This window comes from Penaeus monodon, chromosome 12, assembly GCF_015228065.2.
Source record: "Penaeus monodon isolate SGIC_2016 chromosome 12, NSTDA_Pmon_1, whole genome shotgun sequence".
Lineage (NCBI taxonomy): Eukaryota > Metazoa > Arthropoda > Malacostraca > Decapoda > Penaeidae > Penaeus > Penaeus monodon.
The window spans coordinates 38,983,176-38,998,417 of NC_051397.1; the positions used below are offsets into that span (position 1 = coordinate 38,983,176).

Below are 15,242 nucleotides of genomic sequence, written 5' to 3' on the forward strand. Positions count from 1 at the left end.
CGGTATATGCTCTCCCCCTAGCAAAGTAGTTCTCGGCGTACGTGTGTCGTATAATATTTTGCAGATGTGTATTTTTGCCTTTGTAGTTACTGCATTTTAGTCAGAAAGCGGGGAAAAAGTAACCATTTAATTAATCTAAACCCAAATTTTCCCGCATTGTACAGTTTATGTTTAGGAAATTTAGGGAAATAAATGGTTTTCCAAAAAAAAACACATTCATTATTTTATGGGGTAAAGAGGGTTAAAAAAAAAAAATATAATTTTATTTTTTTAAATTTTTATTTTATTTTATTTATATATACATATATTTTTTTTTAAATACTTATTTAAATAGAATAAATTTTAATATTTTTATATTATATTTTAAAATAATATTTTAAAATAATAATAATAAAAAATAAAATTTATTTTTAAATTTTAAAATTTTTGTATTTATATAAATATATTAAAATATTATATTTATTATTTACTATTAATATAAAATATTTATAAATAAATTTTATTATATATATATTTAATATTATATATTTTTATATTTAAATATATATATTTTATATTATATATTATTTTATTATTTTATATATTATAAATTTTTATATAATATTTATAAGATTTATATGTATAATTAATAAAATTTAAATTTATATATTAATAATATTTCATCTATATTATATCTATATATTTATATATATATATATATATATACATAATTATATATACATAGATCTTCATTATATTAATACTATATGTTTATATATTTTATAATATAATATTAATATATATATGTTATATAAAATTTTTATTATAATTGGGATATATAAAATTTTATTGATAATATATGTGTATTGCTATGTTTATATTATTTGATATATTAAATTAATACTTATTTATATTTTATTTATATTATATATTATTATATATTGATTAATTTAATTTATATATATTTTATATTAATATATGTTATTATTATGTTATATATATTTTATTATAAAATTGTATATATTTTATATATTTGTATATATATTTGTTATATATATGTTATTAAATTGTAAAATTATATATTATATTATAGATATATTTATCTTAATATATTTTTTAATATATATATACAATTTGAAATTTGGGAAAATAATTTATATATATATGTAGTATATATATAATTTATAATATATTATATATATATATATATATATTTATATATAGGTTATTATTTATAATATATTATATAATATATTTTCCCCATATATATATATATCTATATTCTATATATAACAATATATTACATTTATATACATATCCATTTCTAGTTATATAATTATTATAAAAAGTTTACTATATATCTTTTAAGCTATATATGTATATCTGAATATCTATTCCTATCATTACTTATTTATACTACTATATAATAAAATATTTTTCTATATTATATATAATATATTTCTAATTTTTACTTATACTTATATAATTTAATAATAACAATATATATTATTTTTAATATATATCTAAATATATAATATTATTATTATATATATATATTATATTTATTATTAAATAATATATAAATATATATATTAATATATAATATATATATATTTTAATTTTATAATATATATTATAATATATATAATATTATAATATATATATATATATGATAGTGATTTATATATATATATATTTATAATTATATATATATATATATATATATATATATTTATATATATATATATATTATATATATATCATATATATTTATATAATATATATATATTATATTATAAATATTATATATATATTATATTATTATTATATATATATTATTATATATATATATATATATATTTATATATATTTATATATATATAATATAATAATATATATTATATATTATATATATAATATATATATATATATATATATATATACATATATATGTCTCTTATTTCTGTATATGCCCCTTCCGATGTATGTAAAATTGGTGTGAAAGAGGCATTCTATGCCAAACTCGCATGTGTGACGGACAATTGCCCCCGGCGAGATACTCGCATTGTTCTGGGCGAGTTCAGTGAGGTATCCGGCTGTGACCGAGCTGTCTATGAGATGTCTGTCGGCCCCCATGGCTAGGGAGCTGATTCCAGCAGCGAGAATAGCCTCCTTCTCCGGGACTTTGCTAGGTCCCAGAAAATGAGGATCTCTGACTCTTGGTACCAGCGCTATAACCCGCATCGCTGGACATGGTACAGCGATATGGGTACAGTGACCAAGGAGATCGACCACATTCTTGTTAGCACGCGATGGAGGATCCTCCAGAACTGCAGGGTTTACCGGAGTGCCGAGTTCTGTGGCACTGACCACAGGCTGGTTGTGGCTACCCTGCGGGTCCACTTAAAAACTCCCCGTCCTTCCAGTGGCCACCCTAAGGTGTTTCACTAAGACTAAGGGAGGAGGTGTGCCCGCGGGTTCACCATGGCAGTCTCTGAACGATTCACAGAACTCAACAACCTGACGGACCCAGTTGCTCTGTGGGAGCTCTTCAAGCTCGTAACACTCAAAGCAGCTCAGGAGTCCATTGGCGTACGCCTGAAGGCAAGGCAGAATTCCATCTCCCTGGAGACATTAGAGGCCACTGAAGTGTGTCGCAAGGAATCAAGTTTTGCGTCGCTCCATGGTGCGTAGGGCTTGGACACTGCTGAGAAGGAAGAAGGAACAGTTCATCAGGAATCTTGAAGATGAGGTTGAAGTCCATTTCTTGGTAAATGACCTTCGCCCTGCTTACCAAGCCCTGAGAAAGCTGAACTCTAAGCCCTCCTCACAGATGACTGCAGTCCGATCAGCAGATGGACGGATCATCTCAGATCATGTTGGGGTTCGTGAACGTTGGGCTGAGTATTTTGAGCAGTTGTACCAGGTAGACCCTCCAACAGTTAGCTTGGATGCAAGCGATGTCAGTGCCTGTGCCGGACCTATCCATCAGCGAGGAACCTTCTACACTAACAAAGGTTAGGATGGGGATTTCAAAGCTGAAGAGTGGGGAAAGCTGCAGGCATGTGTGATATCCTTGCTGAACTGCTAAAGGCTTGGGGTGAACCTATGGCTCGGGGCCTGCATGCAATCCTGACTGCCATCTGGCAGTCTGGTACCATTCCCCCTGACCTGCTGAGAGGCGTGGTCATCCCTCTCTGGAAGGGGAAAGGGGATTGTTGGGATTGTAGCAACTACCGTGGCATTACACTGCTCAGCATACCAGGCAAGGTTCTCGCCCACATTCTTCTGAAGCGGATCCGCAACCACCTACTGAGGCATCAGAGACCAGAGCAGTCTGGATTTACTCCTGGCAAGTCCACGATAGACCGTATACTAGCACTTCGTGTAATTGTGGAACGCCGTCGTGAGTTTGGTCATGGGTTGCTTGCAACCTACATCGACCTCAAGAAGGCGTTTGAATCTATGGGAGATCGTGAGACTCAAGGGAATTCCGACACAGATTATTGGCCTAATAGCAAGCTTTTATACTGGTACTGAAAGTGCTGTAAAGTGTGGTGGGGGTCTGTCGAACTTCTTCCCTGTTAATTCAGGGGTGAGGCAAGGCTGTGTCCTTGCACCAACACTTTTCAACACCTGTATGGACTGGATAATGGGCAGACCTACTAGCCAAAGTCAGTATGGAGCAACATTAAGCAATATCAAGGTCTCAGGCCTTGACTTTGCCGACGATGTTGCTATCCTAACTGAGTCCTTGGAGTCACTGGTGGCAGTTCTTGATGCATTTAGCAATGAGGCAAAGCCCTTAGGCCTAAAGGTCTCCTGGACCAACACCAAGATACAGGGGGCCTGTTAGGGAAACCCGTTCAGTCGATCCATGCTTGCGGCGAGGACGTTGAAGTCACAAAGTTTTACATAACTTGGTAGCATAGTCCATATCTCTGGGCTGTCAGACCAAGAAGTCAATAGATGGATTGGTCTTGCAACAGGAACCATGAACTCGATCATCAAGAGCGTTTGGAGATATCAGTACCTATGCAGAAAGACCTTGCTGCGTGTCTTCAAGGCCTTGATACTGCCAGTTTTGCTCTATGGAAGCGAAAACTGGACGCTATCCAGTGTTTTGGAGTCTTTTGGATGCCTTTTGTAACAAGTCCCTTCGCCGGATCATGGGGTACAGTTGGCAGGACCACGTGTCCAACAGGTGGTTACACCGTGAGATTGGCATGGGACCTGTCACTTGCATAATCCGGGATCATGGCTTGGGCAGCTCGACGAAACCTGTCGAGAGGAATTAGAGATGGGCCGTGGGCCTGCCTGGACACTCGGCTCGAGGGATCTTCGTGGCTGGAAGCGAAGGGTGGATGCGGCCATGTGCCCCTGTCGGCGTTAGCCCCTTGATGATGATGATGCATATATATATACATATGTACCTATATACACATATACATATATACATACAAATATACATATATACATACAAATATACATATATACATACAAATATACATATATACATACAAATATACATATATACATACAAATATACATATATACATACAAATATACTATATACAGACAAATATACAGTAATACAACAAGAATAAACAGACAATAAACAGACAGATAAAGACAATAAAACAAGACATAGAACAGTCATAGAACATGACATAAGTAAACAGACAGAAACAGAATATAAACATGTACATATAACATAGATGACATATAAAATGCAAAAATAAAATATTATATATATGAATATATATAGAAATAATAAATAATGATTAATATAATATAAAAATATGTTGTTGGACGTGTACATTATACTATAAAAAATACATACATGACATATTATATATACATAATAAATAATACATACTAACAAAACATACATACAGACAATATACATATATAATACAAAATATACATAATAAGCAATATATATACAAGAATAAGATAATACATATAAAATATATATAACATAGTAAAATATACATATAATAATACATATACATTATAATACAAATATATATACAAATATAATATATAATAACAATATAATAAATACATATAAACACATACATATAAAACACATACATATAAACACATACATATAAACACATACATATAAACACATACATATAAACACATACATATAAACACATACATATAAACACATACATATAAACACATACATATAAACACATACATATAAACACATACATATAAACACATACATATAAACACATACATATAAACACATACATATAAACACATACATATAAACACATACATATAAACACATACATATAAACACATACATATAAACACATACATATAAACACATACATATAAACACATACATATAAACACATACATATAAACACATACATATAAACACATACATATAAACATACATATAAACAATACATATGATAGTACATACATATATAACATATATATAATACATATAATGATATATAATATATATATATATATAGATATATATAATATATGATATATATATATATATATATATATATATATATATATATATATATACACATAAATATATATATATACATAAATATACATATATACATAAATATACATATATACATAAATATACATATATACATACATGTACATATACATATACATACATGTACATATACATATACATACATGTACATATATATACATATATATAATTTTAGTGTAACCATATTGTGAAGCTTGAGATCCACTGCCCTAGCACTTTAGACAGATGGAGGAGGATTTCAACAGATTTTAGGCTTGACAGTCTTATAAAACTGATTAAATAATGGTATGATATATGTGGATATGCTCCACGTCTGTGAGATAAAGCTTTGCATTAATCAAATTCTCTTTAAAGGCATCCTTCCACAGACTTGTGATCGACCAAGCACTTCTTTCATCGTACAAATCTGTCTGTTGGCCTGACTAAGTACACCGTCAACAGTGGTAATATGCCTGCAGTAATGAGGGAATGACTTTCCCTGTCATGGGATACTGCAAAAGATGTCACTAGAATAGCAAGATAAGATTGTACACGGATTTTGACTGGAGATTAGTATGGGTGGTCAAAAGGAGGTACGTTGGTTTTGCTAAAAGCTTTACTGGTCTAGTTCATTTCCCAAATGGCACAATTTAGTTGACTCCTTTATTTCTTCATACTTATGTTGTAAGCTGATGCACCAGAGGGAAAGGTGATGCCAATCCATCAGATCTGCCAGCTGAACTCGCTTTGGCAGCAAACCTGATACCCCTTACTAGAAGCAGTGTTAGCAGTGTGCTCTGGCTTAGTGTGTGGTGTATATATGTAATTGCAATGTTACTGTTTGATTTAAAGGTTTAAGGTCATAAAGTAACCCATGTATTCCTGCCCTTTTTATTCCTAATCTGAAACAAAAGTGCTTTTAGAGAAGTTACTAGACCCTAAGAAATAAAATGATTTCTCTTTTTTTTTATATGAAACGAAATTGATTATAGTTTACATTTTGGCACGTGGTTACATGAGTGATAGCAGGCTTCAGTATGAGAGGGAGTATGATATGCCACAAATATGTATACTTTTCCTTTTCTACCACTTACAATGAAGTATTCCACCTGTTTGCAGGGTATGTTGCATCCATTGAGACTTACAAACTGGCAGTTTTGCAGAGAAAAATCTTCAGATGAGGATGGAGAAGACCTAGGAGTGCTGTCCTGGAGTGACCTGACGAAAATGACATCGATCTTGGAAAGTGAAAGTAATGTGCACTCATTTCCTTTTGACATGATTGAAAATAAAATCTCAATAATAGGATACAAGTTAAGCACTGTACTACTTGATCCACATAGCAATATCAGTTCCATTAGATAAATTTCAAGTTACGGATTGTAAATACAATGAAACTTGTTTGTGTCTGATTTTGTAACCAAATTATTTTCCACAGATGTACAAGTACCAAATAACCATACTGATTCATTTGACAAAGTTGTGGAACAGAGCTAATCACAAGGGATTCATCATCAATTGATATCTCTAAGTACTATGTGATAATTTATTAGTTGTTCAAGAACCTTATACACTTCCATCAAACACAGACTACAACACAAGCATCCCAGCCCTCAAGACGACTTCAGTGAACCAGGAAAAGGAAACCAAATAGCCTACCTTCTTCAATGCCAACTCTCATCCTATGTGGTGATAAAGCATCAAATATCAGTGACTGAATTTTTCAAGAAATTGGAATGGCATTTCTTTTTTTCCCCCCACTCTAGATCTCTTGGATATTGTAGTAGGATATTCTGATCTGTAGAAAATTTACATCTATAAGCAAGCCATTTCAACTTAGTAGAAAGGATATTGAGCAATGGTTAGGATTACATATTTGTTTCTTAATAATTAGAACTCAAACACGTCTGTCTTGGTCTTGTTGGGAAGTTGATACATTACATTGCTGTGGTCATAAGCAGAGCTAAATGGGAGATCATAAAATCACACCAACATATTCGGGACAGTACTAACAATGTAAAAAAGTCGTACATTTTTAGGGTCAGACCAATGATTGACCATTTGGAGAAATTTCAAAACCCCCAATATAACGCCCCCCTCACCTACTCTCGCGCCCATTGCCGTAGGGGGGCTCCAGAGACGGAGACTGAGGCCCAATGATGGGGATCTCCCTAACTTAGGCCTCAACTCTCAGCTCAACCAGTTTTGAATTATCTTTTCTTCTCCCCTTTCCTTTTTCTTATTGTCTCCCAGTCCACACCCAAAGGTGTGAAAACCGTGTTGAAAGGATGAAAGGCTGACTATGTGCCAGACATGAACGGCCTCGGGGGAAACATGGACAGGGAATTCCCTTGGTTATTTTTTCTTTTCTTTCCTTTTCCTTCTCTTCATTCTTGTGTCCTCTTTCTATGGTGTAAGAGCCGTGCTGAAAGGATGAACGGCAGGCTTCGTGTCAGTCCTGAACGGCAGGCTTCGTGTCAGTCCTGAACGGCAGGCTTCGTGTCAGTCCTGAACGGCAGGCTTCGTGTCAGTCCTGAACGGCAGGCTTCGTGTCAGTCCTGAACGGCAGGCTTCGTGTCAGTCCTGAACGGCAGGCTTCGTGTCAGTCCTGAACGGCAGGCTTCGTGTCAGTCCTGAACGGCCTCGGAGAGACATGGACACCCTATTCCCTATCCCTTAACCCTCATGGGGACCCTGAGGTAGAGGTGACCGTTTCTCTTCCCCACCATTTCAGGCTTACCATAGCCATAAGGATTTTTACCATTATTAGGAGCATTGAGGCTCGCCCTTTACCAGCTAGCCCCCTTGAACTGCTCTAGTTTATCGATCCCTGACTCCCCTTTGATCACGGTTCTGCTCCCCCTCCCTACTTCACGACCTTTGCTGTCCACTTGATCTATCCCGGATCATCTACTAAAGTTGTAAGTTAACCTTCTAAATACATCCCTTCCTCTCTCCCAATATCCTCCACCCAATCTCCAGTGCAATTTTCTTCATTCCCTTGGTTATTTTTTCTTTTCTTTCCTTTTCCTTCTCTTCATTCTTGTGTCCTCTTTCTATGGTGTAAGAGCCGTGCTGAAAGGATGAAAGGCAGGTTTCGTGTCAGTCCTGAACGGCCTCGGAGAGACATGGACACCCTATTCCCTATCCCTTAACCCTCATGGGGACCCTGAGGTGAGAGGTGGACCGTTTCTCTTCCCCACACATTTCAGGCTTACCATAGCCAATAAGGATTTTTACCATTATTAGGAGCATTGAGGCTCGCCCCTTTACCAGCTAGCCCCCTTGAACTGCTCTAGTTTATCGATCCCTGACTCCCCTTTGATCACGGTTCTGCTCCCCCTCCCTACTTCACGACCTTTGCTGTCCACTTGATCTATCCCGGATCATCTACTAAAGTTGTAAGTTAACCTTCTAAATACATCCCTTCCTCTCTCCCAATATCCTCCACCCAATCTCCAGTGCAATTTTCTTCATTTTCTGCCTCCCTTATTACAACTCATCCTTATTGCCCCCTCCCCCTCCCAGTACTACCTCACTCCACACTACTCCCTCTTCCTACTACCCTCGTCCCTCTACAGTTCCCACCGCTGTAATCCTTCTGAATACCCTCTATACCCCAGCCAAGTGGGATTGACTTTTTGCGATTTCCCAACAGCTCTTACTCTGATAATACTCTCCTTTGCCAGCAATGCCTCTAAATACAAGTAGGCAAATTCTTCTTCTGTGGAAATTACGATCGTTCACGCCTTGTCAGTTATATTAGAGGCCCAAGCCCATGCACGTTGTTCTTGTCCAATCTAACTTTTCCTCTAATTCTTGTACCAGACCTGTTTCTATATCACTAGCTGATTGCCCTTTTTGTGACAAGGATTAGCCCGACTGAAAACCAACTACTCACCAACCCCTTGACCAATGCAGTGTTGGTACAGTGCTACCCTATACTCCCCAGAGGCCGCTGTAAGTCTTACACCAATAATGCCTTCCATAGTCAAGACCTACCCCGTGAGATCTATAATGGAGAGTCCTTCCTCTTTCCATTATACCTTCTGCTCCCTCTTGGATGCTCACGTGACTTCCTTTTGTCACAACAGTGTCCTTTCCCCGGATCCTTCCTCTCCTGTTCTTATTCCTGATACATCACCTCATTCTCCGGGCCCTTCTCATTCAACACCCATTTCTACCCATATTACTTGTTGATTGCTTTGTAATGGCTCTGCTGCATACTTCCGAAGGTGGAAACCAGAAGCATGAAATAAGCGAGACCTCCCTCCCCCTGTCAATTACCAGCCCTTATCACATTTAAAAGAGTAAATACTTGTCTTCTCTGTATAATCCACAATCTGCTGGCATTACCCCCTCAATTGTATTCTGTTCACCTGTTTCTGCAGTTTGGTGTCGTATCCAAAAAAATTGTCAAGAAAACGCCCCCCTCACTCTGTCCCTGTCCTCCACACCTGTAATACCCTCATCTTTAATACTTTCCAAGTTGCTACTGAACTTGGTACCTATTTCAGCTCTTGACTCTCTCACCATATCTCTTCCATAAAAATCAGTCAAAGAACACACTCCCATCTCCTCTTCCCTATCCTCTAGAGTGTCCTATAATGGTCCATTTTCTTTTGCTGAATTCCATTTTCCCTTAAAGTCGCAACGCCCATGAAGGCCCCGACGGTATACATTAATATATGCTCTGACATCTCTCGCCCTAATAGCAGTCTTCAACTGGAAAATTTCCTCCCCACTGGCTTTGAAGCCTTTATTCTATCTCAGTTGAAACTCAATAAATCTGGCACCCTCCCTCAAAATAACCATCCCATTTTTTAGTAGTTGCTTAGGCTACTGACTAAAAGGAATGGCTAATTTGGTAGCTTGAATCCCACAGCCTTCTCTGTCCTTCCCCTTTTGGATTCCCCCATGTCGAAAATACAGCTGATCTCCTTGCGCATGTTACTTCTACATTTTCACGCCATGATTCCGTTTTCTTTGACTTAGGAAAGGCATATAATACCACATCCTTTAGCAGTTATCCTCTGATGACATACGAGGGAACAAGGGTATGTTTATAATGGTAGGCTGATGGTTATAACAAATAAATGTCAGACATCAGAGGTTATATAGCAATATAGTAAAATGTTGTGGCCAAAAGGATAAAATGAGTTTTTGATTAGGATGAAATGTATTATACATCAAAGGTAGTGCTGTAGGATAGTATGGTAGTTGAAAAGGTGAAGTGGGGGAGCAAATAGAATAAGGCTGGGATTAGTAAAGAGGGACAGGGGTAAAAGTCAGGTCAAATAGATAGTATATGTATAATAAAGAGGGACAGGGGTAAAAGTCAGGTCAAATAGATATTATATGTTAAGAACTCTGCGAAAGAGTTAAGATGCACTTAGTAGGGTTCAAATTGGTGTCGAAGAAATAGGAGGAAAATAATCCGGGGAATGAGACAAGGGAACGAAATCAAGTCAAGAGTGGGAGGATTTGGAGAAGGTCGCTGTTGTGACAGATGGGAGTCACGTAAGCATTCAGGTGAGAGCGGTACGGAGAATGGGGAAAGAAGGGATGGTGCAAATGGAGAACAGGATGGGGTGTGTTGGGAGAAAGTGGACTGGAACTAGAGGAAGATGTCGAATGATATCGGCAATTACTTCGAATGAACAAGAAATGGGAGTAGGGAGGCTGGAGGGTACATGAGAAAGAGGTGCATTCTCTTGCGGCCATGTTTAGAAAGATTTGCATGTCCTCAAGAGTTTGTGAGGGGCGTTAGGAGGAGAGGTCTGAGAAGCAAAGATATTCTTAAGAGAAGAAGAAAAGACACATGTCCGAGAAGCAGAGGAAAAGGTAGGAGAGGATGAGGTAAGATATGGTGGAACATTAAGTGCGAAAGACACCGGGGAAGTGGTAGAGATTGAGAGTATCTGGATTTAGACAGGAAAAATAATTTGACTGCATGAGAGAGGGATTAGAGATAGGATGGTAAGGGGTAGGTGAACTGATACCGGGGGAGATGCTGAGACATCTTGGGAAGAAGGGAGAGGAGCAGAGTGAAGGACATTGTTGGAATAGGTAGTGAGAGGAAAATCTTAAATCTGAGAACTGCTACTTAAGTCTCAAGCTTGAAGGCAGGGCAACTCCTATAAAATACATTTGGGAGCCACCAATTGGCACATGTGCGTGATTGTGCATAGCAATTTGAACAGTCATGATCAGTTGGGTGCAGTAGGGGTTAATAGGCTGTGAAGCGACATTGCTTAGCAGGGTGGCCAAAAAGCCAACATCTGACATTTACGGTGAAGGGGTTGATGTGGTCGGACAGGGCAGGACACTCCACCTGTATAAACCTCATAGGGAAGGTCATGTTTACGGAATCTAATATTGGCAATATTGGTGGCCTCTGGGAAGTAGTGTAGTAGTGTACCGCTACTTCATCATAATCAGTGAAACCTTGTTTTCACAGCCTGACCAGTCCTTATCGTAGGCAGGGCAATCAGCTTTGGAAGAGGAAGTGGTGTGGTAGTACTGTGGGGAGGGCGACAATAAGGTTGAGCAGTAGTAATCCGGGAAGAAGGGGGAGGGCAGACAATGAAGACGACTAAGTGAAGATGGAGTGGAGGATGCTGAAAGAGAGGAAGGGGTGTATTCTAAAGGTTAATGACCTGGACCTGGTTGGTTCGGAATGGATAGAGTTGACAGCGTGCATCGGGGAGAAGCTAGTAGCAGTAGAGGTCAAAGCCATGATCAAAGGTGGGGCAGGGGTAGGGAAACTAGAAGTCTAGTTAGACAGGCTAGTTAATGAAGGGTTATACTTTTAATAGGAGTACAATATCTTCATTAATGGCTATGGTAAACCTGAAATATGTTCCTCCGTAAGGAGTAAGGGCAAGGCGATTAACCGAGGGTTAGAAGGGAGAAGAGAAGGAAAGGGAAAGAGAGAAAAAAAGACCATGCAAAATTAGTTGAGCCGAGGGCTTGAGGCCCAAGGAAGGGGGGTCATTAGGTCTTTCCACTCCAATCGCACTTTCCGTGTTACATTTACCTCTTCAACAATTCAGAGGCTTCCCTTCTTCCTGTAAACAACTTAGCTGCAGTAGTACCACCAGGTATCCGGTCTTCCCTGTATGTGGGTCTCAACTTCGCCTCTGGCCTTCCATACCTATTCTCCGCCAGTTTATACAGTCGACAATATCATTAATTTCTTCATGGGCCACTGACCATAGCTTTCGCTTTCCTACCACCAAAACATTTTTACTTTTTTGTCTATCTCCTCCTTGGCTTATACTTTCCCTCTGTACTTGCTCCTGACCCACCCAAATCAGCCCCCCCCCTCATCTGCCCTTTTCACTCCTTTCCCTGACATGTCTCCACTCATTCTTACAGCAACTATGTTTACACTGATGACTCTAAATCCATCTCCGGTGCTGGTCTTGCTGTAGTCTTCCTTTTTCATACTTTCAACTATCCCTCCCTCTCTGTCTTGTGTCCTTACGATGGAGTTGCATGGTAAATTGTTCATGGTTAGAAGAGATAAATGAGACAGTTGTATGCACTCCTTTTTGCCAACAATCGCCTTGATCACAGCGTCAAGAAGACTAACTAGTAAGTATCATAACTTTTTCTTTTGTGTTCTTTCCATTTGTATTTCATATTGAACAATTATCTTTCATTGAGCAGTCATAATGCATCACCTGTTTTCTTTTCCATTCCACAGGTATGCTGCAGCCTCACCTCGCATGAGGAAATGGACACCTATGGCCAGGCAGGAGATCCTTGCATAATTTGGAACCAGGGTCATAATGGGGCTAGTGTCATGCCCCGATCATCGCAATTACTGGCCAGCCAATCACGCGCTGCGACATGATCTCATTGTTAAGGTCATGTTAAAGGATAGGTTTGGGCTACTAGTTTTCAAGACCTTCAACCCGAACAGGAGAATGCGGTTCAGGTTAAAGGTCTACAAGCTCTGCGCCAGTAACGGCCCGACGGCTGTTGCAAGGTGTACGCCGTGCAGGACCGTGATGACACTCATCCACGCGAGCGGTGCTGTAGTTGCAGGCTTCCTTGGGCTAGGATACCAGTTTGTGGATAATTGTACACTTCGCAAAGTCTTGTCATCTTTTGCAGGCCCATGGGACGAATGCGGTAGAAACAGCCAGACAAAGAGGAAGTTCGTACCTAAGGACCTCAATATGAGGAGTGAGTGTGATGTTGACTATCAAAACAGCAAGATACTGGCCTTGCAGTGAAAAGACCACAACACCGTCACCAGGCTGTCGACCGTCCACGCCGCTGCAGTGGATGTTGGAGAAGCCGTCAGTGGTATCCGATTGCAATGTCGCCATGAAAGATGACAACATTGATCAGATGGCGAGCTACAACCCGACGGCTCGCCGGTCAAAGGTTTAGTAAAAGATCATCTTCCTCTTCGACATGGCAGTCATCAACACCGGGGCCGTCCATCATACCCAGGATAATGAGGATTCCTAAGAAATTGATTGAGCCTTTCCTATGGGTTTTTGAGTGGATATTAGAGCCGGAGCCGACCCAATCAGAACAGCGAGACCACCTCTTGCTTGAGAGGTAGCGAAGACACACCATCAGAGAAATCCCAGACGGCAGGTGTAGGTGCCGTTGATGTTTAAAGCAGGGTTGCAGGAAGAACACAAAAAATGTATATGTAAAAAAGAAATTACAAGCATTGAGTAAGAAGTCTTCAGCCTCATCATTATTCATGCGCGATGATTCCAGGAATGTTTGATTCATAATAGTATCCAGAAAATCTGCTTCAAATAGTTTGATGGCTTACGTTCTTTGACCGAGAACCTGTCATTATCTGCGAGGCTTAGTGGCCTAATACTACTGTAGTAGGATGTTCCTGGGGGTACCCTTCGGTGGCTGGATGCAATGCATGATGTCAGCAGGTATACACCCCAGCAAAACATCCTCTATTTAAAATATTTTTGTTTCAGTTGCTGTGACTTTGAGATGTGTGTATGTATCACCCTGTTCATGAATACCGTTATCAGTATTTAAAAAATAAATCTATTAGCGATTGTATTGGTTGTCAATCTATTTTCTGTTCGTCAAAATGTGGCAGTCATCTCCCCGCTTCGTGCACTCCTTACTCACAGCACGTTCTAGTCCACTCATGTTCCTCTGCCCCAGTGTTGCCATATCCACGCTTTATTACAGCACTTATTTTGCTTTTTAAACATGAATTATTGCTATTGTCGTAGATAAATATTTATGTCGAGCTTCTGTTCAATTAAGGCAAAAGTAATAAAAAAAATCGAAATTGCCGTTTTTCGTTATCTTCCTCTCACCGATAACCAACATTTAATTACATGATCATTACTCTATAAACTGAAGATTGATTAGAATATTTTGCCAGATCCATACTGGTGTACAACCTGAGGCATCGTTTTGCTGATAAGTGTTGGCGAGGAAGGGATTGGGGAGATTATGAACAATGCTGTCAACCTGGAGGGTGGGATAAGGAGACGGAGACACTCAATGTAGGGGATCACCCTACATTGGACCTCAGCCCTCGCCTCGACAATTTTGGTCTTTTTTCTTCCCTTTTCCTTATTAATTCCCCACTCAATTCATTTTTACCCTTCTCGCCACTTTAAAAGTACGCTGGCATTTTTTTTTCAAATGTCCATAAAGGGAATACTATTCTTATACCCAATATAATCTTGATATTCACCGTTTACGAAATATTCAGTTCATCGACTCTTTG

At 38.1% G+C, this 15,242-nt stretch overlaps 1 long non-coding RNA gene across 1 annotated transcript; it reads left to right on the forward strand.

Moving 5' to 3' along the window:
• Window positions 1–10,867: 10,867 nt before the first annotated feature.
• On the forward strand, window positions 10,868–14,796 carry LOC119579428. Its single transcript, XR_005229288.1, has 2 exons — window positions 10,868–13,099; window positions 13,212–14,796. It is a non-coding gene; the product is annotated as an uncharacterized LOC119579428 (long non-coding RNA).
• The last annotated feature ends 446 nt before the right edge of the window (window positions 14,797–15,242 follow it).